The sequence below is a fragment of the Prionailurus viverrinus genome, chromosome B2 (genome assembly GCF_022837055.1).
Source record: "Prionailurus viverrinus isolate Anna chromosome B2, UM_Priviv_1.0, whole genome shotgun sequence".
Classification (NCBI taxonomy): domain Eukaryota; kingdom Metazoa; phylum Chordata; class Mammalia; order Carnivora; family Felidae; genus Prionailurus; species Prionailurus viverrinus.
In genome coordinates this window covers 20,654,219-20,678,197 of record NC_062565.1, presented here as the reverse complement: position 1 = coordinate 20,678,197, position 23,979 = coordinate 20,654,219, and positions in this window count along the sequence as shown.

The following is a 23,979-nucleotide window of genomic DNA, read 5'->3' as shown; positions in this document are numbered from 1 at the left end:
CCCCCACAGTGAGAGCTTTAATGTAAATGAAATGGTTGTTGTTGTTGTTGTTGTTCATTTCTGAGTTTGAGAACATGGCATAGTTCACATATGTAATTATAAACAGCCCCCATAGGACTCAATACAAGTTGGGGTGGAGGGTCTATGATTACAATGAGAGAATGTTGGTGTTGGAAGTCTACTTCTTTTCATTCAGCATATGCGTTATTGGGCTCAAGAAAGTACATGGCTTGCTTAAGTTTCCATTGGTATGATTTTCTAATCAAGCACTCTTTTCCTGTTTCACTGTTTATTCTCCCAAAACACACTGAAATAGTTTGGGATTGCTGCTGTGGAAACGTGTACATTGGGGTAGTGTCTTGAAATTTTAGTTAAGATATTTAGTTAAAGGGATTTATTGGCCCATGTAATGGGATAGTCTGAGAGAAGGTGGTCTTTAGGAATGGTTTGATTTCATACCTCAGTGATGTCTTCCAAGACCAGGCATCTTCCCCATTTTTCTATTTTCCCACGTAGCCCTCCATGGGGTCATCTCTTTACGGTTACAAGATGGTTGCCATGAACTCCCATTCGTATCGAAGGCATAAGTGAGGGGTCATTCTAGAAGCTCCCAAAAGACCACATCAAGCTACTCCTCCCAGCTCATTGTCCTCAATGTCCGATGGGTCTGTTCCTGAACCTGACCTGTGGTCAGGGGATCAGGTTATGCTGACTGACTTAACCCTGAGTCATATGTACTGTTCTGAAGTCACATTCCTCTAAAGCATGTGCACGGCACTGATGGAAATGTGGACAACAGAATCGTGGTAGCTGCCAAGAAAGGGGAAATGCTGGTAAAGAGGCAACCTCAGGGCTAAGGTTGTAAATATCAGAAATCAACCTGATTATTAGCTTCAGTAAAGAGTGGGAAGGAATCACATGGACACAGGTGTGTCTTGTGGAACCCAAGGGCAGGGAAGCCTATTGTTGGGGGAGGGGTCAGGAGTCAAGAACCTAAGAGCCACCAGACACCAAACTGTTACTTCTCCCTTTCTCTCCTTACCCCTCTCCCTCCCCCCTTCTCTCTTTCTCTGGTTTTATCTTATCACAGGGGTTTTATTGTTTATCCAGAGACCATCAGATCCTGTGCCTCAGTGCAGATGGCAAAAGATGGCTATCTCTCAACTCCTGAATTTTTATGTTCGTCCACCTTCAGTCACATAAACAGAAGCTGACTAGCGTCTCTGATTTCCGGTCCCTCATTCCTGGGAGAATCTGTTCTGGCAAGCTCAGGTCAGGCACCTGTCCTGACATACATGGGACACACTGGTCCAGGCAAGGCAGCCGGGACCCACCTGTGCAGTGTGGGGCAAGATGGGGTACATGGCGGGGTCAGCGGCTCTTAGAGAAGCCAGGCCAAGAGGGCACCCTGGAAGGCCCCGCTAGCAGAAGGAGTTCAGGCCCTGGATAACGGTTGTCCTCTGAGGTGCTCCTGGTCCTGGGGAACAGTGGATGCGGAAATTCCTTTTTCTGGTTAACCCACCTCTGCTCAGGCCAGGGTTCTCAGGTTTGGAGCACAGAGAAAGAGACGCTCAAAGAGGAAGACACAGACTGCATGGGTCAAAAAGGAGAATCCTTGCTTCTAAATAATTTCTGAAATTTGAGGAAATTCTACTTTGCAACCAGAAAACTGAAAAGAGATATTTGGTGAATCACAGGGAAACTTTTCTAGGGTTTGAAGCTAAAAATTGGCCATGTCAATGACAGCCCGTCCACAGGGATCTCTTTCAAACCCAGATGTTTGCCCTGATGATCTCCTAGTGAGCCGGGCAGCTTCCTCCCGAGATAGCACATTCCCAGGGTTCTCAGACTTAGGTGTCCTGATCTGTTTACTTTTGGCAGCCCCACCCTTTCCTCTGGGAGGGTGAGTCACCGGCTGGGGTGGTGATGTCTGAAGTCTGAGAGCAGAGTCAGACGTGCCTCTCTGGGGGGCTTAAAACTGTCAATTGCAGCAAGGGGTCGTTTTGACCTTACCCTACAGGATAAAGCTATCAGAGAGGTTTTCTCTGTTTTACTGTTTTACAACTTCCTCCCCAACCTAGAACAATAGCCTTATAAACAGGCAGGAAATCTTACGTGTGTCTACTGCAGGGAAAGGGAAGTGAATACAGCGGTTGGTGCCTTTTATGTTATGTCATTGAACACAGGCTGGGGTTGTTGGATTTGACAAGTGACAAATTTCAAGAGGTTCTCCCACCAAGTGAAGTCAGACTCCCCAGAGGAACGGGATGGTCCTGAGGGACCTCAGTCTACCAGTAGGCACATGGGAGAAAAGGCTGAAGTTAGCCAGAGTCTAAGGGGTTAAACACACAAAGAAACTCCAAGGTAGACCTCCTTAAGGAATGAAATGCTAAAACCCAAAAGGGGCTGACAGCAGAGGAAGGAAGAGAAGGGAGACCGGAAACAGGAGAGGGTGAAATCAATGGCTGCCATTGTTAAGCCCCAAGTAAGAATGTATTGCTTTGGATATTTGTGACCAATAAATAACAAGAGCTGGGCAGTGATTTTTTTTTTTTTTGAGAGAGAGAGCAAGAGGGAGAGGGGTAGAGAGGGAGAGAGAGGATTCCAAGCAGACTCTGCCCTGTCAGTGTGAAGCCTGTTGTGGGGCTTGAACCCATGAATTGTGAGATCATGACCTGAGCTGACTGAAATCAAGAGCCGGGCACTTAACTGACTGAGCCACCCAGGTGCCCTTGGGCAGTGATTTTTTTTTTTTTTAATAGCTCCTTGGACTTTACAAAGCTCTTTTTTCACATTCATGATATCATTTCACCCCCAAGCTCTGTTCTCAGGTAGGCATCAACCGCATTTTGTGAATGAGTGATGTGAGGCTCGGTAGTTGCCCGCCAACAAGCTTTGGAGCTGGGATACGGAGTCAGGTTTTCTGATGTATTGTGCTTTCAAGGTACCTCAGCCTTTATTGCCTCCCTTTATTCTCACAATGGCCCGGTAACACAGGTGTAATTCATTCCTACTATGTAGATGAGAGATTCGGGCAAACTGACAATAACATTTGACATATGTCGATTCTTATGTGTCTGGCTTTGCGCTAAGTTCCCCACACTATTATCCCCTTGACATCTACCCCAATTTCAGGATCCTCCATTTTAAAAGTGGGGAAACTGAGGCTTGGAGAGGTTAGGGAATGTGCCATAGATCCTGCGGCCTGAGTTCCCAGGCTGGCAGGCTGACTCCCACCCTGCCTTCTTCAGCAATCCTCCAGGGACGTCTGCACACAGTCATTGCTGGGCCTCGAATGCCGGCTAATGGGCCTTCCAAGCTCAGCAAGTCTAGCTGCACGATCTTCTCAGCCGCGCCCCAACCCAGATCATTCAATGTACTCATTTCACAAACATTTAAGGAGTCCCCAAGAAGCGTGAGGCACTTTGCCAAGTGATGGGGAAGAAAACTTGCCCCAAATATGCTTCCGTGCTCCCGGAGCTCACAAACTGATGGGAAGTGGGACAGCGATATTGACACCACGGTAAGTGCTGTGACCAGTGTGGAAGGGGGGACCACCTTCACTGAGCACAAGAAGCATTAATCTGTGTAAAGGTTTTTCTTGCTGAGCCCCTGGGCACAGTGGGCTCAGTGCTGAGAGCCTGTAATACTTTCAGGAGTTCGTAAAATGTTTGAATTTTTTGTTTTAAGTCAGAAGAAAAAAAATTAACTTTTAGGTTGAAGAATTTGTCTTATATGTAATATTTGTCTTTACACTAATGCAGTATATATACATGTACTATACAATAGAAATGATGATTGGTATAATATATGTTATATATAGAATGGAGAAGGGACCCGAAAGGCAGAAATGCCTGGGGTCCATGAGAGTTATAATATGTCCCTGCTTATACTAATCCATCATTAGGCAAAATCCTTGCCTGGGTCTTTGACTGGGTTTCACTATGAGCTATGTGACATGTGCTCCTCCCATTCAACTTGCAGGTCTGCTAAGAGCATTCTATTCATTATCAAGGGCCCGCTCAGTTTCATGTGGTTATCTAATTTTCACAGCTGAATGGGGCTACTCCACATGACGGGCCTGGGCAGGGGGACCTTGCCTACACATTATCATCCTATGCTCCTCATTCTTGAAAGTATTTTTTAAAAATCTTAAAAAGCACCTTTTTCCTTGTTAGAACTTTGCTTACAGGTTTTTCTCTTGATGGAGGAGGTCTTAAGTGTCTGAATCTGGTTAAGCCTTAGCGAGTAGGAGGTAGGCAAGAAAGAGAGGAAGGCACCAGAAGCTGACTTTCAAGGTGTGGAATGTGCAGTGGGGTGATTGTGGGGGCCCTCAAGGACTTGGGAAGATAGAACTTGGAAGTGTACCACAGAGGGACTGTTCTCTAGCTTTACAAAGTCTGAGGCTCTCTTTCACACAAAGCAAACCAGAACACAAAAATGCCTTCTGGAAGGGTAGTGCCAGCTAATGGTCTAGCATTCTGATAAGCAGTCATCACTTGAGCTCTTGAGATCTACCCTTTGCCTTTGCATTTTCTTTGCATTTGCATTTCCCAGTGTTCTATTTGGAGATACCCAAGGATGCAGGGTACTTGGGTTCACTGGCCTATTGAGGGCATTGGACACGTCTTGCCAGAGTGCCTCCCAGTGTTTTGGAAACAGGTGAGTTGGGTTGGTCAAAACCGACATGACTAATGGCAAAGGTTACCAGGGTTTGGGTCAACTTTCTATGACCATGAAGAGAAGAGTCATTGTCTGTCCTTGCTAGGAAACTGGTGTGTGCCAAGTTTATCCTTCACATGTGTTGCTAGGGATATTCCTAACAATAATGAATAATTAAGGCCATAATTCATTTTTGGATCCCCTGGAATTTTGTTTTTTCTTTTACTCAACCATTAGCTTCTGTGACAAGAATAAAACTGAAATCTGACTAAGGCACCCACTACTTACTCATTATTACACCTTAATGACTTCCTGCTGTTCTGGGGAGAAGGACTCAAATGTTTATTTAGTGGTTCCTAGTCCCTGCACGGTCACTGTGCTACCCAGCTTGTCAGCCACCTTCCCCAATCCCCAAGTCCTTCTGGGGCTCTGCTGTGCCCTCAGGCTACCCAGACCTGCTTCTAGTTCCTCAGATGGAGGGACTCTGCACCAGGAAACAGTTCTCCACCTGGATTACTCTTCACTCACTCTTCGTTCCCAGTGGACTCTGTCCCGCCCTTTGCATCTCTGCTCAACTATTACTCGGAGATGCCTTTCTTGACCTCCATGATTAGGCTCAGCCCTCTCAACATTATGCTCTACCAAATGTGTTGTTCTCCTGAGGAGTCCTTATCACGATTGCTTTGCCAAACTCGTTTTGTAATTCTCTGATTCAAGCCAATCTTTCCTACTAGGTTCCCTGTTACAAGGGCTGACGCCACTTACCTCTCTATCTCGATGTCTAGAGTATGATAGGCATTAAATAATTCTATGTGAATGAGTGACAGAATGTATTTTGACATTTTGACAAAAATGACTGCAAAAGAGATCAGGGTAAAATAAACCCTTGCTGAGACATTACGAAACAAAACCTAACTTAAATATACAAATCATTTCTTTAAAGGAAAATAGGCTTATCACTATGGTAGTTAAATTATTCATATAACACACAGGTTTTTTTCTTTTCTTTTTCTTTCTTTTTTTTTTTTTTGAGAATCCCATAGCTAAACCTCACATACAAAATGATAGATGGCTATTATGTATTTTTTCCTTCTCTGTATTTTTCTTAATGGAAGCAAGTGGAACTTTCCAAATATCACTGTATGATTGGAAAAAGTGAAGCAGTCTGTAGTGCCATTTTGAGGGGAGGAGGGGAAAGAAAGGGGAAAGATTCTGAAAAGGGCTTATGTTTTCTAATCAAATTCAGATGTAGAACTGATTTTATGTTGCTTCAGTAACGAGCTTCACTTTCTCCATTAGTAGTCTGGTCTAGCATGGGATGTTCAGAGGAAGTCCCCTGAAGATACATGTGTTCTTTTAACACCGTATATTTTATACCTTAGCAGTCTGCTCACTCTGGCTTTCAGTAGAGCAGAAACAAACACTTTGGGCAGACCTAAGACAACTTTGAATAAGAACCTGCTTGAGAAAGATTTCCCTTACAAGCTAAATGTTACATTTCCACTCAACAGAAAGGTACTGCTGTGTGGCCATAAAAAGCTGGCCCAAACCCTGTAACCTTTGCAGCTAGCCATGTTATTTTTGGTTCGTGCCAACATGGATCACAGCTGTGACTCAACAGAGCCACTGAATCAAGAATTCAAAGAGTTTAAAGAACAGCGAACTCAAAAATGACTTTTTTTTCTTATGGTGTCATTATGCAACATTTCTAGTAGTTTACCTTTTCAAATTTACCAACTCCGTACAGATGAGCTCAGTTGTTGTTTGGCAGATGAAATCCTGAGCTACGTCAGCACGCTTCCCCAAATCCCACTGCAGGCTGGGGATGATGAAGCTTTCCTTTCTGGGGTGTTTGTTTTACGTAAGTAGTGACTTACTTTTCAGAGGTAAAAAAAAAAAAAAATCTGTGTTGATGTATTTCTGCCTCAAATAAACCAAAAATAGGATTGGTGGTTGATTTAAATGTTTGTAATTCCTCATTTGAAGAGGACAGAAAGCCCCTATCAATGGATTCTGTTTTAGTTTTTGCTTTGTCCTCAAACTGTATGAATTAAATGAAGCCACAGGTTTAGAGCTAACCAACTGGAAAACAGACATGAACTTGAGTAGACGATATATTAGTATATTTATCAACATCCTTTAGAGTTTGGGCTTCATTTTAATAATTACTCCTTAAACTTGAAGAATATCCCAGTTTTCCCCATTGAGGGTGGAATAAGCAGGGGGACACAGAAGAAAGGAGAAAACTTGTCCCTTACCTGCTAACTACGGTTTTTTAAGCTTTGTGGTCAAACTTAAGAGTTCTAAGGATGAGAGTAAGTAAGCAGGTGTTATTTTTTGTTGTTATTTGCTAGATTAGGCCATTAATCAAATGTTTCATAGGCCCCAGGAAAAAGACAACACATCTTATCACTTTTCTCTTTGGGAAAATAGATCCAGATTCTGGGGTGTATAGTCAGGTTCTTGCTTAAGCTTGCTGTTTAGAAAATGCTGCTCTGAGACCAGATTCAGCTCTTTCTTTGGGTAATTCAATGTAAGTTTCAAATGGGGAAACATAATTTTGGAGGTTTCCTTCCAATAGCAGTGGTGTTTGCCTAAAAGAAATTATATTTCTGTGTTACACTTTGGATGTGGTAGGGAATCACTGCTATAAGGTAAATAGATAAGTCCCTCGGGTTCTGTGTCCGGGGACCCCCAGGCACTGTACAGGGTAAACAGAAGGCGCTCTACTGAGTGAAGGTCTCATCTTGGATTGGTCCAGGCTCAGTTAGGTCCACGGCAGCCGCTAGTCCTCTTTTTTTTTTTTTTTAAATTTTTTTTTCAACGTTTATTTATTTTTGGGACAGAGAGAGACAGAGCATGAACGGGCAAGGGGCAGAGAGAGAGAGGGAGACACAGAATCGGAAACAGGCTCCAGGCTCTGAGCCATCAGCCCAGAGCCCGACGTGGGGCTCGAACTCACGGACCTGTGAGATCGTGACCTGGCTGAAGTCGGACGCTTAACCGACTGTGCCACCCAGGCGCCCCAAGTCCTCTTTAAGTTAAACCGATGGAGTTTTCTGCTTCCCTTGGCCTGGTATTCTTGTTTTTAGCATGTTCCTACCTATACTTGAAAACTAGAAAAGGTACACTGATTTGGGAAATAGTTCCTATTTTTAACAAAGATTAGTAGGATTTTTGAGTGAGGAAAGACTGTAGAAATCATGTACATTGACCATCTTGTTTATGGAGTACAGAAAGTAGCCCAGAGAGATTGAGAAACTTGCCTAAAGTTACACAGCTAATATGTGGCAAAATTGGGATTCATAGCCCAGGTTCAGTGTGTCCTTGAGCAGATTTATTCAAAGAACTGCTTCAAAGATGTTGGATTTATAAATCTTAAAACAGAATAAATTATTTATATTACAAATGCCATGAGAGAAAACCCTGCCATTATTGAGTAAACATTAAGACTATTAATATCAGTTGGAGTTGTGACTATTTAAAGAAAAATAAAGTGTTGCCTGTATCCTTATGTGTATAATGATTTTTAAATTTTTTTTTCAGTTGAATTCAGTTTGGCAAAGCAGTTAACTTTGAAAGATGGGTTAGTAAACTAAAGTTTTATTTACTGACTTTCTATAAACAAGTGAACCCTGAAACGTTACCCCTAGAAATGAAGATTCATTTGTTCCCAGCAGACATTAGGAGCCCAACAAATATTTATTGAATGATTGGATAAGAACTACAATGTTGTGGGACATTAGCATTTGACTGAAGACACATTAATAAAGGTATACAGAACACAGGGTTGGGGGCGCCTGGGTCGCTCAGTCAGTTACACATTCAACTCTTGATTTCAGGTCAGTCATGATCTTGCGTTTGTGAGATTGAGCCCCGTGTCGTGCTCTGCACTGGTTGGGATTCTCTCTCTCCCTCTCTCTCTGCCCCTCTCCAGCTCGCTCTCTCTCTCTCAAAATAAATAAACATTAAAAAAAAACCACTGTGTTAAACAAAACAAGTCAGACACAAATCAGCATGCTGTCTGATTTCATTTGTATGAAGTACCCAAGCAGGCAAAATTATTTACATTGTTAGAAGTCAGAGCTGTTGTTATCATTAGGAAGAGTAGTTGCTGGAATGGGGTCCAAAGGGTGGTCATGTTTCTTTGATCTGGGTGATCAGTTTGTAAAAGTTCATTGAATTGTGTGTTACAACATATGCACTTTACTGAATGTACATTTTCTGAATGTATATGCACTTTTCTGAATGTATGCATATATGAATACATATTCAAAAAAAAATAAAAAATATATACAGTATTTCATCTTAGAAACAGAGCAGGTTAATAAATGTTTAGCACTTGGGGAGAAATACCCATAGAATGAGTTTAAAAAGCAAACAAGTTGGGGTAAGGGTTTTACTTTCCGTAATGCTGTAAAATGTGCAACTCTCATACTGTCACAGAATAAATAGAACCTTGACTTTGCTTTCCAGAATTTATGCAGCTGCCTCCATGCACTTTTGACAGTTTTATCACATACTGGGCAGTTACAAGCCTGTTTAGACATCAGGATGATACTTGCAGATGTTGGTAGGGCTTACATATCCATGATCTTGTAAAACTGAAAAAATTTTCGGCAACCATAAACAACTATGCTGGTCTATTGAATTATTTTGTCAGCTTTATGGGAAAGCACTTTTAACATAATTGACTATAGAGTGTTGAAGGATGATCTTTCTAAATTAGCAAATCAGTTTTGAAAGCCACACCTAAATAAATACCACTTTAAGAAAGAATATATTAAATATGTTAACGTGTATCGAATGAAATTTTTAAAAGACACAATTGATGCCCCTCAAAGTTGGTATGAGAGTTGGTAGAAATCACTGTCTGACTTCCAAATGCCCTCCCTTTGGTTGAATCAACAATATCCTGTGAGGCATTTAAGGGAAAGGAAACAGGGATCATTGGGGTGCCTGGGTGGCTCCGTCGGTGAAGCATCTGCTTCTTGATTTTGGCTCAGGTCATGATCTTGTGGGTCGGTGAAGCATCTACTTCTTGATTTTGGCTCAGGTCATGATCTTGTGGGTTCGTGAGTTCAAGCCCCACATGGGGCTCACTGCTGTCAGCATGGAGTCCACTTCAGATCCTCTGTCCCTTTCTCTTTCTGCCCCTCCTCCCCCTCTCTCAAAAATAAGTACACATTAAAAAAATCATTTAAAAAAACACGGAGGAATCCTTTTGTTTAAGATATTTGTTCTTTCAACTTTTTTTTAATGTTTACTTATTTTTGAGAGAGAGACAGACAGAGCCTGAGCGGGGGAGGGGTAGAGAGATTGGGAGACACAGAATCCCAAGCAGGCTCCAGACTCTGAGCTCTCAGCACAGAACCCTCAGTAGGGCTTGAACTCATGAATTGCGAGATCATGACCTGAGCTGAAGTCGGACACTTAACCGACTGAGCCACCCAGGTGCCCCTGTTCCTTCAAATGGCCCCGTTCCTTGCATTTATCAACATATGTTAAATTGTAGGTGACTTCATACTCCAACATGATCTCAATAAGTTAATCTAATCAATGTATCGAAAAAACACAGCTTTAGAAAAAAAATAGAGACTTGCCATGATTTCTCCTCAACAGAATGTGCAGTATGTATTGCTGGGTGAATCAAAAACTAGATGTGAACTAGAGCCAAGTGACAGGCCTATATTTTTCCAATACTTTCACAACTTAATAACCTATTTTTGCAAAACTTAAACAAACTTAAAGGCCTATTCCTTTGTAAAGAAAACTAATGAGGAAATAAGCTTTCTGTAAGGAATTAAATCTAGCAGCAGCATCATATTAATAACTATGCTTATTTAGCATTTTACAGTTTACAAAGCACTTTTCCCATTTTTTTTCCTTTATTCAATCCTCACGATAATTTTATTAACACTAGTTAGGTATGATTGTTACCTCTATTTTACAGAGGAGAAAACTGTGACCCAGAGGGCATAGCCAGACCTGGCTCCCTGTGTCCCCACCTGGGTTACATCCTTTCTGCTATGCTATACCATCTTGTGACCAGAAAGCAGGGGGGGGGGGGATTTGTTTTTCTAATTTTTTTTTTGCAAATGATAACATATCATTAATACACTGAGAATATTATTTTCAAGTGTACAAAGTCATTTCAAAATAATACTTTATTTTAGGGGCGCCTGGGAGGCTCACTTGGTTAAGCATCCAACTCTTGATTTCAGCTCAGGTCACAATCTCACGGTTTGTGAGATTGAGCCCTCCATCAGGCTCTGTGCTAACAGTGTGGAGCCTGCTTGGGATGCTGTCTCCCTCTCTGCCTGCCCCTCCCCTGCTTGTGCTTTCTTTCTCTCTCTCTCAAAGTAAATAAATAAGCTTAAAAGTAATATTTTATTTTATTTAACAGATATTTGTCGAGTCCCTCCTGAGACCTGTGACAATGCTGGCTTCTGGGAGGAAAATACACAGAGGCTCTGACCTCCTGGAGGTGATAGAGTTGTAGACATGACACACAATCATGCATAGTTGATGAATAGTTGAAGCTATGATAAACCTTATGAAGAAAACCGAAAGAGGGCTATGTGAGATTATTACAGGGAGGCCAGTTTAAACTTGGAAAAGCCTCTTTGAGAAAGTGACATTTAAGCATTGAAGTAGGAGTCACCTAGGGGAAGAGTTGGGGTGAGGGAGAAAAGAGTAATCCAGACAGAACAAAATGTACCAAGAGGCAGGAGGCAGGAGATACAGCCACCTTCTCAGAAATGGAAGGAGACCAGGGTGACGGGAGGGCAGTGAGCATTGGAGGGAGGGGTACAATTTAAAAAAAATTTTTTTAAGTTTATTTATTTATTTTTATTAAAAAATTTTTTTAGCATTTATTTATTATTGAGAGACAGAGAGAGAGAGAGAGACAGCATGAGCAGGGGAGGGGCAGAGAGAGGAGGAGACACAGAATCTGAAGCAGGCTCCAGGCTCTGAGCTGTCAGCACAGAGCCCAATGTGGGTCTCGAACTCACAATCTGTGAGATCGTGACCTGAACCAAAGTCAGGTTAAGTCATCTTAACTGACTGAGCCACGCAGGTGCCCCTTATTTATTTTGAGAGAGACAGAGACAGCATGAGTTGGGGCAGAGGGAGAGGGAGAGAGAGAGAACCCCAAGTAGGCTCTGTGCTGCCAGCACAGAGCCTGATGTGAGGCTCAAACTCACAAAACCATGAGATCATGACCTGAGCCGAAGTCAAGAGTTGGACACCTAACAGACTGAGCCACCAGGTGTCCTGGGAGGGCTATTGATTTTGAGGCTGGAGAGTGGGGCAGGATTTCTGGAGGCCTTTGGAAGATTTGAGCAGGGGTACAGTTTGCATTTAAGATGATCATGGCTGCTGTGGAGAATGGATTGGAGGAAGGGAAAAGATAGAGCCAAGAGAGGAGGGTTTCACAAAAACCTAGAGATGGAAGTATTTTAAGAACAAGGAAGAGGTCAAGTTAATGGCTTTGAGGAGTTTCCAAAGTTGATCCTGCATTTGACAATGTGGAGGCAGGTAGTGACCCTGCATAGTGGGGGTGGAAGCCAGCAGCATATGCAGACTCCACTTTGTAGGAACTTAGCCATGCAGGGAAGGGGAAAGATGGGGAGGAAACTGGAGGGAGTGTGTGTTGGGCGTGGATTGAAGGGGAGGTCTTGAAACTGGGACATCCGAAAGCATTTGGGCACAATAAGGAAAGTCGTCTACCAGGGAGGGGGAGATTGCTAGTGATGATGGTGTATGTATGAAGGAGAGGGTGTCGGGTGGCTGATCAAAGGAGCAGAGTCCCTGAGAAGTCACAAAGGGATGTGACCAAGTGCACATGGAGCATTCTGCACTAGGTTACACCATCCCTGGAAGAGGAGGGGAGCCCCCTCCTTCGTTGTGACAAGGAAGGAAGACGTAGAAAATGAGTTTAAAGATTTGATGTGGGAAGGTGATGGCATTTTTTCCCCAGTAGATTCTTCCCCCAGTCCTTTATGGAGTGTGAAGCAAGGTCATAGTGAAGATAAAAAGGGCAGTGGGAGTCACAGCAGGTTGTGGAAGTATGAACCCGGCATTGCATGGAGATGGAGGGAAGGCTCCATAGGCAGTGTCCGGAGGAAACTGCTGACCATGGTCTTGATAACCAGTCTCCCTACCAGGTGATTTTTCTCAAACAGCGTTTGGGGCTGATCTAGGTTTGGGAGAAGATTGGAAGAGTTATTGCCTGATTCAGATGATTGACAATTTGCAGTTAGGTGTGCTTTCAAAGATGCTTATGGTTTCTATCAAAATGGTAGATGTGAATATTATAACCCAAGAATAACTGAATTCACAAGTCTTCAGTGGCCTGGACATAGTATTCCTGGTTTCTAGATTTCTGTTGTTAGGAAGAAAAGCAGAGATTTAGGCAGATAATTTGAAATAAATAAATAAATAAATAATAAATTAATTAATTAATTTTTGCCTATTTCACCCATCCCCCCCCACCTCCCCTCTGGTTTGTTCTCTATAGTTAAGAGTCTTGTTTTTTTGTTTATCTTTTTTTCTTTGTTCATTTGTTTTGTTTCTTAGATTCCACATATGAATGAAATCATATGGTATTTGTCTTTCTCTGTCTGACTGACTTCATTTAGCATAATACTCCCTAGCTCCACCCATGTTGTTGCAAATGGCAAGATTTCATTCTCTCTCTTTTTTTTTTTTTTTTTTTTGGCTGAGTGATATTCTCAATGGACACTTGGGCTGCTTTCATAATTGGGCTAATGTAAAGAATGGAAATTTAGATGTTGGAAATTTCTGACTACTAAATTCTACTGAAGTATTACATACTTCATGGGACTGGTAAATAAAATTTAGCAAGCCCCAGATTAATTTATAAGTATGCATCTCTAGCATTCACAGTTGTCTCAGCATGAAGAATCAAAGGAAACCCTCAACATGACTCTCCTGCCCCTTCTCTGAGTTAAAGTGGAAACCCCATCACCCACTCTTGCCAACAGACACCACCCTCTCTTGACCCCACAACCGCCTCCAACTTTTATGTCTCTCTTCTTTCCTTACCAGTAGAACTTCTTCTCCTTCTGCCCTCTCTACTTCACCTTCCATTAACTCTCCAGTACTTTCTACACCAGCCTCCACCCCTCAGCTCTTTACTCCCCAAGATCTCACATGACATTCTGGTGGTTACATCCAGTGGAAACTCTTCAAATGCCATCAAATGCTCTCCTATAGCATTTTCGCTCTGTAATCTCCTTAGTGAATCCTATGACACTATTCTCTCCTAGTTTCCCACCTACTTCAGTGGTAAATTCTTTGTGGGGTGTGTGTATGTGTGTGTTTGTGTGTGTAGTTTCATCTTCCTCTTCCCACTTCTAACATGTCTGTGGTCCCTAGAACTCTGCCCCAGGTCCTCTTATCACTTTGTACTTAACCCATTCATGCTCATGGCTCCAACTTCCAAATCAACGTCTCCAGACAGGTTGACACTGAGGGGCATTCCTTCCTGTCCAACTAGGCAGCTCAAACTCAGTAGGTCCCATAAAGACCTCAAATTCAGTAAGTCCAAAGCAGAATTTACCATCTTCTTCTGCTGAACTCTCTGTCTTTGCAAATATCATCCACCAGCTCCCTCAATTCAGAAACCAATGGACCATTGTAAATGTCCCCACCTCTCTCTTCCTGTGCATCTGATTACTCATAAAGAGCTGTCTGGTCTATAAGCTAAACCTCTTTCACCTCTGTTCACACTGGACATCCTAGCCACTATTGCTCTAATGTAAGCCTTTCTCCCCTCTTACTTGAGACATGTTGTCTTGTTTCTAGATCATCTCCATAATCTCCCTGCCACATTGCCACAGAGTTACCTTTCTACCATGCAAATTGGATCTTCTCAACTTTTGCAAAAAATTCTTCAGTGACTCTGCATCACTTATATTACATAGTTTTTACTCTTTAGAAAGGCATATACGCCTCTTTTTGTGTCTTTAGCCTCATCTTTTGACTCAGGTCTCAAAGTCCTTGCAAATCAAGCATATGGATCTACTTATCTGTTACTGTGGTCTTTCATGCTCTTGAAAGGCCTCTTCGCTTTTGCATATGCTATTCTCTGTCCTCAGAATATCCTCCAATGATTGTTTGCCACACAAAGTGAGACATTTACTATTTTCCTGGCTCAGTAACTGGGGTTCCAAAGTAGAGGATAGAGAAGCAGTAAGTGGCAGCAGCTGCCCACATTTAGAACCAGACACTCTGTCATGGATTATTAAAGAGGTTGTAATAGCTTCCCTAAAATCCTCATCCATGGTTCCCATCCTTCCCCCGTACTCCTAAGGGGGGAACAAAGGGGGAATCAATGGAGTCAGGAGTCACTGGCCTGGTAGGGGAATGCATGTCTTTTCTACACTCTCCTCTTGGAGGTGGGGGACTGTTTATCACAAAGCCATGCACATGCAGGGAACATCAGGAGAATCACTTGTAGAGGTGGGTGAATTGCAAGAAGAGAAGGTTGATGTCTCACTCCTTGGCTTCATGCTTCTGAAGCGGAAACCTCTTGTTCCATTCTGATGCTGCAGAGGGAAGAATGGTGAAGGGATTTGTGGGAGAGCCTGACATGGGTCCCCTAGAGTTTAGGAGCATACATAGCCATAGAAACAGGGTCTCCTCTGCCTGAAATTTCTAAGGTGAGGCTTTCTAGTCTTTGCCAGCAGGGTGAGAAAGGACTGTATTTTGACCTGCTTTTCATGAAGAAGTTGGATGTTGGGGAACCTCAGTGTAGTTCTCTTTGGCCTTTAGGGGATGTGGGAAAAGACTTCAGTGGCTTCCATGGCTCAATACAAAGGAGCACAGAAGTTAGCTGAGAGGCAAGAAGGAGGGCTCTCCAGGAAGAGTCTGGGCCAGTATGGGATGCCCAGCTTGGGGAGGTGATTGAGGGTGTAGACCACTGTTAGAGACAAAAAGACAAATGGCACCCCTTTCGGAAGGGATTCTTAGTAGTGGAGGAGGTAGGGGTAAACCTGAACACCAACCCCCAAACCACACATACTGGATATAAGGCCACCATGTTAGCAGGGGGTACCAGCATCAGATAAGTCAGAGTGGATCAAAGATGTTCCCATCACCACCACCAGTAAGACATCAGTTGCTTCGGATAACCTCTGCTTTCTTGTCTGCTGCTCCCAGTCGTTATCTCTGGAGGAGGTAGACTCAGAAAGAGAGGGGAAAGACCTTGCTTTCTAGACCATACTCTTCTGTCCAATTCAAGATGCTGGCATGAGAGGGAGTATAGCTTTAAATTTCACACAACACCCTCACATGCGTGCACATGCACACACAAGTTTAGTAGTCAAGAAAATATATTTGGAAATAAAAACGATAATTCCAGTACTTGAGCATTTCTGTAGGTCAGCCTATCCCAGGCTTTCTTAAACACTTAATACATTTAAATTATAAAACTGAAAAAAATTATAAAACTGATACAACACTAGCAGGAACACAGGAGATATTTCGCAGACTTGGACTAGCGTAGTGAAAAAGTATTGTCTCACTGATAAATTAATCCCTCCAAAAAATCATTCCAAATGTATTCCCATCAATTAAAACATTAGAGACATTAAAGAAACAAAAAGAAAGTATCACAGACATCGAATGTTAAACAAGAGAGACCAACGATCATCAGATCAAGACATACATCAATGCAATAATAAATTTAGAAACATTCTTATCCATCAGTAAGCAGATTAAAGCCATTCAGTCATACACAAAGCAACCACACGACACACTTCTCAGCATTTACTCATCGGACACACCATTTTTAAAGGTGGATTATCAAGAATGAGGAAACACGGCTTAAAAATGTCATTAGACATTTTTTTTATATTTTAAAAGAATTTTAGAGCAAATAAAAAATAGTATATGCTTTTGGTTTTGTTTTGGCAGATTTCTAAAGAATATGCTAAGGAGTTATAGTGTTCTGTGGGATACCCTTGGTGAAACATTATTATAAGGTTTAGAGCACTGGTTATCCAACCTGTAAACCACACAGTGGGTTTTGGGGTGCTCCTTCAAAATTGTAGTCAGACATTTTAATAAAGAGACTGGCATGTTAAAGTGTATGGGCTTTTAAACTGAAAGTGAGTGGCAAGTTATGATATCTTCCCCCAGCTGTGTTAAGGACTCAAGAGAGCAAAGCTGAATGGATAGATTGGAAAAACATATAAAATGTTTTACATTTTGACCCTACTGAGTTGAGACTTCTTTTTTCTTTTCTTTTTTTTTAAAGATTTTATTTTTAAGTAATCTCTACACTCCATGTGGCGCTCTAACTCACAACCCTGAGATCAAGAGCTGCATGCTCTTCTGACTGAGCCAGCCAGGCATCCCCTGAATTGAGACTTTTTTAAAGTATTTTTATTTATTTTGAGAGAGACAGAGAGTAAAAGAATCCCAAGAAGGCTCTGCATGGTCAGCACAGAGCCTGATGTGGGGCTTGAAGTCATGAACCATGAGATCATGACCTGAGCTGAACTCAAGAGTCAGATGCTCAACTGACTGAGCCACCCAGGTGCCCCCTGAGTTGAGATTCCTTAATAAATGGGTTAGTTAACAGTACCAATCCTAACTGTAATTCTCTAGTTAACTGAATTTCATATCGTCCCAGACTTCTGTTCCTTGTTTTCTTCTCTGTTTTCATTTTTTATTGCTGTGTTCAAATCACCTCCAAATCCAGCATCTTGAGACAACAAAGGTTTGTTGTCTCACCGTTTCTGTGCATTAGGAATTTGGGTACATCTCAGCTGGGAGTCTCAGACTTGAGGGTCTTTCATGCGTTTGTAGTTAAACTGCCAGCCTGGGCTGCAGTCACCTCTGAAGGCTCAGGTGAAGGAGGAGCCCTTCCAACTTCACTTATGTAGTTGTTGGCAGGATTCAGATCTTCATGGGCTGTGGCACTGAAGGCCACAGTTCCATGCTGGCTGTTGGCCAGAGGCCTCCCTCTGTACCTTGGCAGGTAGACCTCCCCACAGGGCAGCTCACAACATGGCAGCTGACTTCCTTCAGAATGAGTGAGAGTGTTCAAGAAGGAACCATATTCTTGTCATAACCTAATCTCAAAAGGAACATCCCATCACTTCCCATCCCATCACTGCCATTTTGTATTCATTAAAAGTTAGTAAGTCCAGCTCACATTCAAGGGGGAGAGATAACACAAGTTCATGAAAAGCAGGAGGTAAGGCTTATTGGGAGCCATCTTAATAGCTTCCTACCAGATTCTCTCTCCTTGCACCACAAGGTCTCTCCACTTTCTGCCTCTTATGAGTTTCACTCTTACCTGATGACCCGGCCTCCTATTCTTTAAGAAAATAGACCATAAGTTGTTTTTTATCTTCTTGCAACGAAGTCTCCCACTTTCCTCATTTTCAGCCATTTTCTCCATTTTTCCTCTTGTTATCACTGACAAACTGTCCTTCTTCCTGCCCACCCCCCTTGTCACAAGTACAAAAAAAAATGTCCCTAGGCTTCTTGTCCTCCTTAAGCTATCATCTTATTGTTCTTCTTCCCATATTGCTACATTTAAGGAGGACTTCCCTATTTTTGATTGCATTCAACATGGCTAACCATTGCTACCCTCCTCCTTTCTGAATTTCCATGATACTAACGTTTTCATTGTGACATAGTTTTTCTCATCATTCTGGTCACTTCTTCTCTCTTTTGTTGGCTTCTCTTATATCTGCACTCTAAATGTTGATGTTTCCCAGAGTTCAGTTCTGCATCTTCCTTATCTCCATCTTTCCATAAGTGACCTCTCCCATTCCTGGGGTTTTAAATATTACTTACATGTAGATGAATTTGTTCAGCCAATGCTTCCTCTGAATTTTAGAATGGTTTCTCTAACTGCTTACTTGATAACTCCATTTGGAAATCTCAAGGGGACCTCAGGCTTCATGTCTATAACAGAACTTCTGTTTTCTTAATTTTCTCTCTTATTTCTCTCCCAAATTCCCCACCTCAACAAATGGAGCCACCAGCCACTTGGTTTGCTCAAATATAAATCCGTGATTCCTCTTCTTCCTCAATCCCTCACTCCAATCTATCACCAAGTCCTATACTTTTTCTGCTTACAAACGTACTACCAAACCATCTGTTTCTCTTCCAGTATCTCTACCCTAATCTACCATCTTGTCACCTGGCTTACTAGAGTCATCCCCTACTGGCCTTCCTGCTCTGCAGAGCAGCCAGTGGAATAGTCTAGAACACTGTATCAGGCCATGTTTTTCTTGGATAAAAGCCTCTGGTGCTGCCCCCTTATTCTTTGTAAAATCTAAATTTCTCAAAATTCTGTATGATATGTCTTTTATGTTTTCAATCTCATATCATTGTATTCACCCTGCACTTACTATGTGTCAGCTGCATTGGCTTTCATCATTTCTTTTTTTAACATATTTATTTATATATTTATTTATTTAAAGCATGGGGGAGGGGCAGAGGCAGGGAGTGGAGGAAGAATCCCAAGCAGGCTCCATGCAGAGCTGGACACAGGGCTTGCTTTCCCAAACTGTGAGATTATGACTTGAGCGGAAATCAAGAGTCGGACACTCAACTGACTGAGTCTCCCAGGTTCCCTGGCTTTCATTTCTTACATGCCCTGAATTCTTTATTTCCAGGCTTTTGCACATGCTGCTCCTTCAGCCTGTGATGCCTTCCTTTACTTTCCCCCCATGGTTGGCTCATGCATTTGTCAAAACTAGTACTCACAGATTTATTCATTTATTTATTTGCCTACTTTGTCATACTGTAAGCCCCATAAGGACAAAGCCCATGTCTGCTTTGTTCACACTTGTATACTCAGCACCAAGCACTTTGTAAGTACTTAGTAACCATTTGTGTAAATGAACAATCTCCCTGTTGTGCTTCAAGTCTCAACTGAAAAACTATCTTCTTAATAATTTTCCCAGGCTATGGAGTCTTCCCACATTCCTTCAGGCTGACCCAGGACTCCCTCTCTATATTATTTATAAACAATAAACACCTCCACTGGTAGCAGTTGCCATACCATGTTGAGAGTTCCTTGTATATCCATCTCCATGATAGACCATGTGCTCCTTGAGGTCAGGTCAGAACTTTGTCTTTTTATTCCTAAAACCCAACAGCCTCTTTACAGTGCCTGGTGTATACCCAACAGGTGCTTGCCAAATGATGTACTGAAAGTCCTTGACAACAAGGACTTTGGCCCATGGGAAGTCCTTGGCCATGGCCAAGGAAGCTCTTTTCCTGGCTCAGGGACAAATCCCAGGCTCCTGAATTCTCTACCAGCTCCCTCCACCCCCCCCCCACCCCCACTGCAGCATTGCTAAGGCTGAGCTTCTTTGGGAAGGGCCCCTTTGAGGCCCTGAGCTTTTGCTGAGTGAAACATATTTAGAGTAGGAAAGGAAAGAACATGGAAGTCTTTTTTTTTAATCAGCTTTAATGAGATGTAACTGATATACAAAAAGCTGCACATATTTAATATATACAATTCAATGGGTTTGGACATATGCGTATGCCCATGGAACTATCACCACGGTCAGTGTACTAGACATATCCATCACCTCCAAAAGGTGCCTTATATTCCCCCTGCCCTTTTTTTTCTTTTGGTAAAAATACTTAAGAGGAAATCTACCATCAGCAATTTTTTCAAATATTAAGTTTATTTATTTATTTTGAGACAGAGAGAGAGAGAGAGAGAGAGAGAATCCCAAGCAGGCTCTGCGCTGTCAGCACTGAGCCAGATGTGGGGCTCCATCCCATGAACTGTGAGATTATGACCTGAGCCGAGATCAATAGCTGGATGCTTAGCTGACTGAGCCACCCAGCTGTCCAACCATCTGCAAATTTTTAAGTGCACTATAGAGTATGTTTACTTATAGGCACAATATTATACAGCACATCTCTAGAACTTAGGCATCTTGCATAACTAGAGCATAACAGTCTTGAAGAAAATGTTTCTTAATATTTTCATTTGTTTTTGAGAGACAGAGCATGAGCAGGGGAGGGGCAGAGAGAGAGGGAAACACAGAATCTGAAGCAGGCTCCAGGCTCTGAGCTGTCGGCACAGAGCCTGACGCGGGACTCGAACTCACGAACCGTGAGATCATGACCTGAGCCGAAGTCGGTGCTTAACCAACTGAGCCACCCACACGCCCCTTGAGGAAAATGTCTCTTGAGTTGCTCTGCTAAAAAGTAAGAGCAAATGACGCACAGCAAGGGTAATTACGGTAAATGCTTTACAAGGCACACACACTTCTGAAAACTTGTTAAGTGATAACATCACCATTTTCTTAATTTAATAAGTGGGGTTTTTATTTCCCTTCAGCTCATTTCTAATGACAGGGACAGATCCCATTCTTTCCACGGCAAAGTGCTTGGCTGACAGGAGCCCCGTCCTGCTGATGTCATCTGGGAGCGCTTCCTTTTACTGATTCTGGGGAGTCTGAATTTGAAACAGGTGGATGTATGCATTTGAAAGAATCTATTCCAGATACCAGAAGATTCAGTTCTGGTGAGGACGTGAAGGAAAATCATGAGAACAAGTGTCCTATTCACATGCTAGGAAAATAAATGTTTTACTAATCCTTAAATAACATTTTACTCTGAGGTGTATTGGCAAATTTTAGTTTTATTTCTGTATGAACGTCTCATTTTTATGGGTGTGATTTAAGTAGTAGAGGTGACTGCTAAAATTAGCTTTAGTTATCCCAATGCTAATGTCCGTGTAGTATACATAGTTTTAAAGGCCTGATATTTCAGTTATATTTAATGAATAATTTAGTATTTATTATTCTTGGCTACAATTTAGTTTAACTATTACAAATGCACATACTTTTCTATGTTATGGGGTCTTCTCACGGTCGAGAAAGTATGTGATCAGGAAGGTGTCCTATGTGTTCTCTTTCCCCAGCCAAGGCCTTAACCGATGAAATTCTATCATTAAGCTCATGCTCATTTAGCACCTTACCATGTGCCAGGTACTGTGTTAGGTGCCGACAGACAACAGAGCTTGCAGTCTAGATTTCTACGTGAAAGTGAAGTGTAGTGGGTTCTCACCTACACACTGGATATCTGGAGACTGGCTTATGAGTTAGCTATTTGTTACCTGTTCAGCCCACAACTCCAGTTTACTTAATAAATTCACTAACCTCCATATGAAATTTGGGAAAATAATGTCATGTGAAAGCCCAAATAGCAGTTTCTACTTATTTCTGGAATATACTATATGGGCCATACTGGAGTAGATTTGTCTTACTCCGGTACAAGAAAAAATGAACACGTACTCGTTTAACAGGGAGGAGTGACCACAGTTATGCAGTCATTGGAGGAAATCATCCTGGAACTAACATTTCACAGTAGAAAATCAGTATGCGGGTGTTTGTCTTATTTATTTTTTTAATGTTTTTATTTATTTTTGAGAGAACTAGAGATGGAACACCAACAGGGGAGGGGCAGAGAGAGGGAGACACAGAATCTGAAGCGGGCTCCAGGCTCCGAGCTGTCAAGCATAGAGCCTGACGTGGGACTCGAACTCAGGAACTGTGAGATCATGACGTGAAACAAAGTCAGACGCTTAACTGACTGAGACACCCAGGTGCCCCAATATGTGGGTGTTTAAAAGTTGGCTCCAAGAAATCCTTCCTATCCTGAAGGCTGCCCTCTCCCACTGAAAGACACCTGATAGTCTGGACTGGGGAAGACTCTTCTGTCCCTTCAGGCAGCACTAGCAGGGACAACAGGAATCCCAACAGCACCAGATTAATGATGCAGATAAAAATAACACTACAAATCTGAAAATTAAGTTGCCATTGGAACCAGAGCTACAAAAGTAGGCCAGGACCTATATGCTAAAGCTAAACAGTGCAACTGCCTGATAAAAGATTTAACTGGGACCCAGAGGCTCCTCATATAACAGACCAAATGTCCAGGATATGCTTTAAAAAAAAACAAAACAAAACCCTGTAATATGAAGAAACAAGACAATCCTGACTTAAATGAGAAAAGACATTCAGCTGACCCCACCCTCAAGATCAATCAGGTGTTGAATTATCCCACATTATCCAAATCATGAAGGATTTGAAAGCAGCTGTCGTTAAAAATGCTTCAATCAATTACAGATTCTCTGGAAATAAATGAAAAAGTTGAAAGTTTCAGCAAGAAGCAGAAGTTGTATATATAGAAAAAGAACCAAATGGAAGTTTTAGAAGTGAAAGAATATACTTACAGAAATAAAACACTCCCTGGATTGGAATATAGACACACGTTACTTATTGCATCCTAAGATTAAAGCTATAGGAATAATTTTTAAAATAAACCTTTTATTTTACTATAATTTAAAAATTACAGAAAAGCTGCCAAGTGAGTACAAGGAGTTCCTATAAATCCCCCACCCAGTGCTTCCGATGATTAACATCTTAGAATGTTATGGTGCATTTGTCACAACTAATGAACCACTGTTGATACATTGCTGTTAACTAAACTCCATATTTTATTCAGATTCCATTAGGTTTCACCTAATGTCCTTTTTTTGTGCTCCAATATTCCACCCAGGATACTACCTTTATAGGAGTCCTTATAATATTAGGGTTAGTGGCCAAACTTCATGTCTTAGAAGAGATTTTATGTCAGAGGAGGAGCTGCTATATGACTACATAGGGAATCTCATTGCAAGGCTATTATTGGGGGGCTTGTCTTGAAGCTGTTCTTGGGTAGCACACAGTGTTTATTCTGATCGGCTTTTGTAGCGTGGGTGCTGATGGAGATGGGGTGCTTGAAGCCCCTCAGACCACCCCTGTATCATAGCATGGTAACCCATGGTCACCAGAACATGAACAGTCTTCTCCTCCATCCACAGCAAATTCACACTACTACCCCAGGCCTTGTGCAGTGGGGGAGGCCAGTATAGGAGAAGAAGTTTGGCACTGGGGTCTGCCTTCGAAATAAGTCCAGAATCCAACCACTTTTCTCTCTCCACTGCTTCCCCCTGAGGTCCCCTATGAGCCACTGTCTTCTCCTGCCTGACCAATAACAAGAATTTCTTCATTCATCCCCCTGATTCTGCCCTGGCAACTCTATATTCTCAATACAATGGCCTAAGAGATTCTGATAAAATTTAAGTCAGCATGTGTCACTCTGCTCAAAACCTTCTCCCATGACCCTCCCTTCTTGAGCTTGTTGTTATTGGTGGTGGCGGCCCTTGTTTTTTTTTTTTTTTTAATTTTTAGTGTTTATTTATTTATTTTGAGAGAGAGAGAGACAGACAGACAGAGCATGAACAGAGGAGGG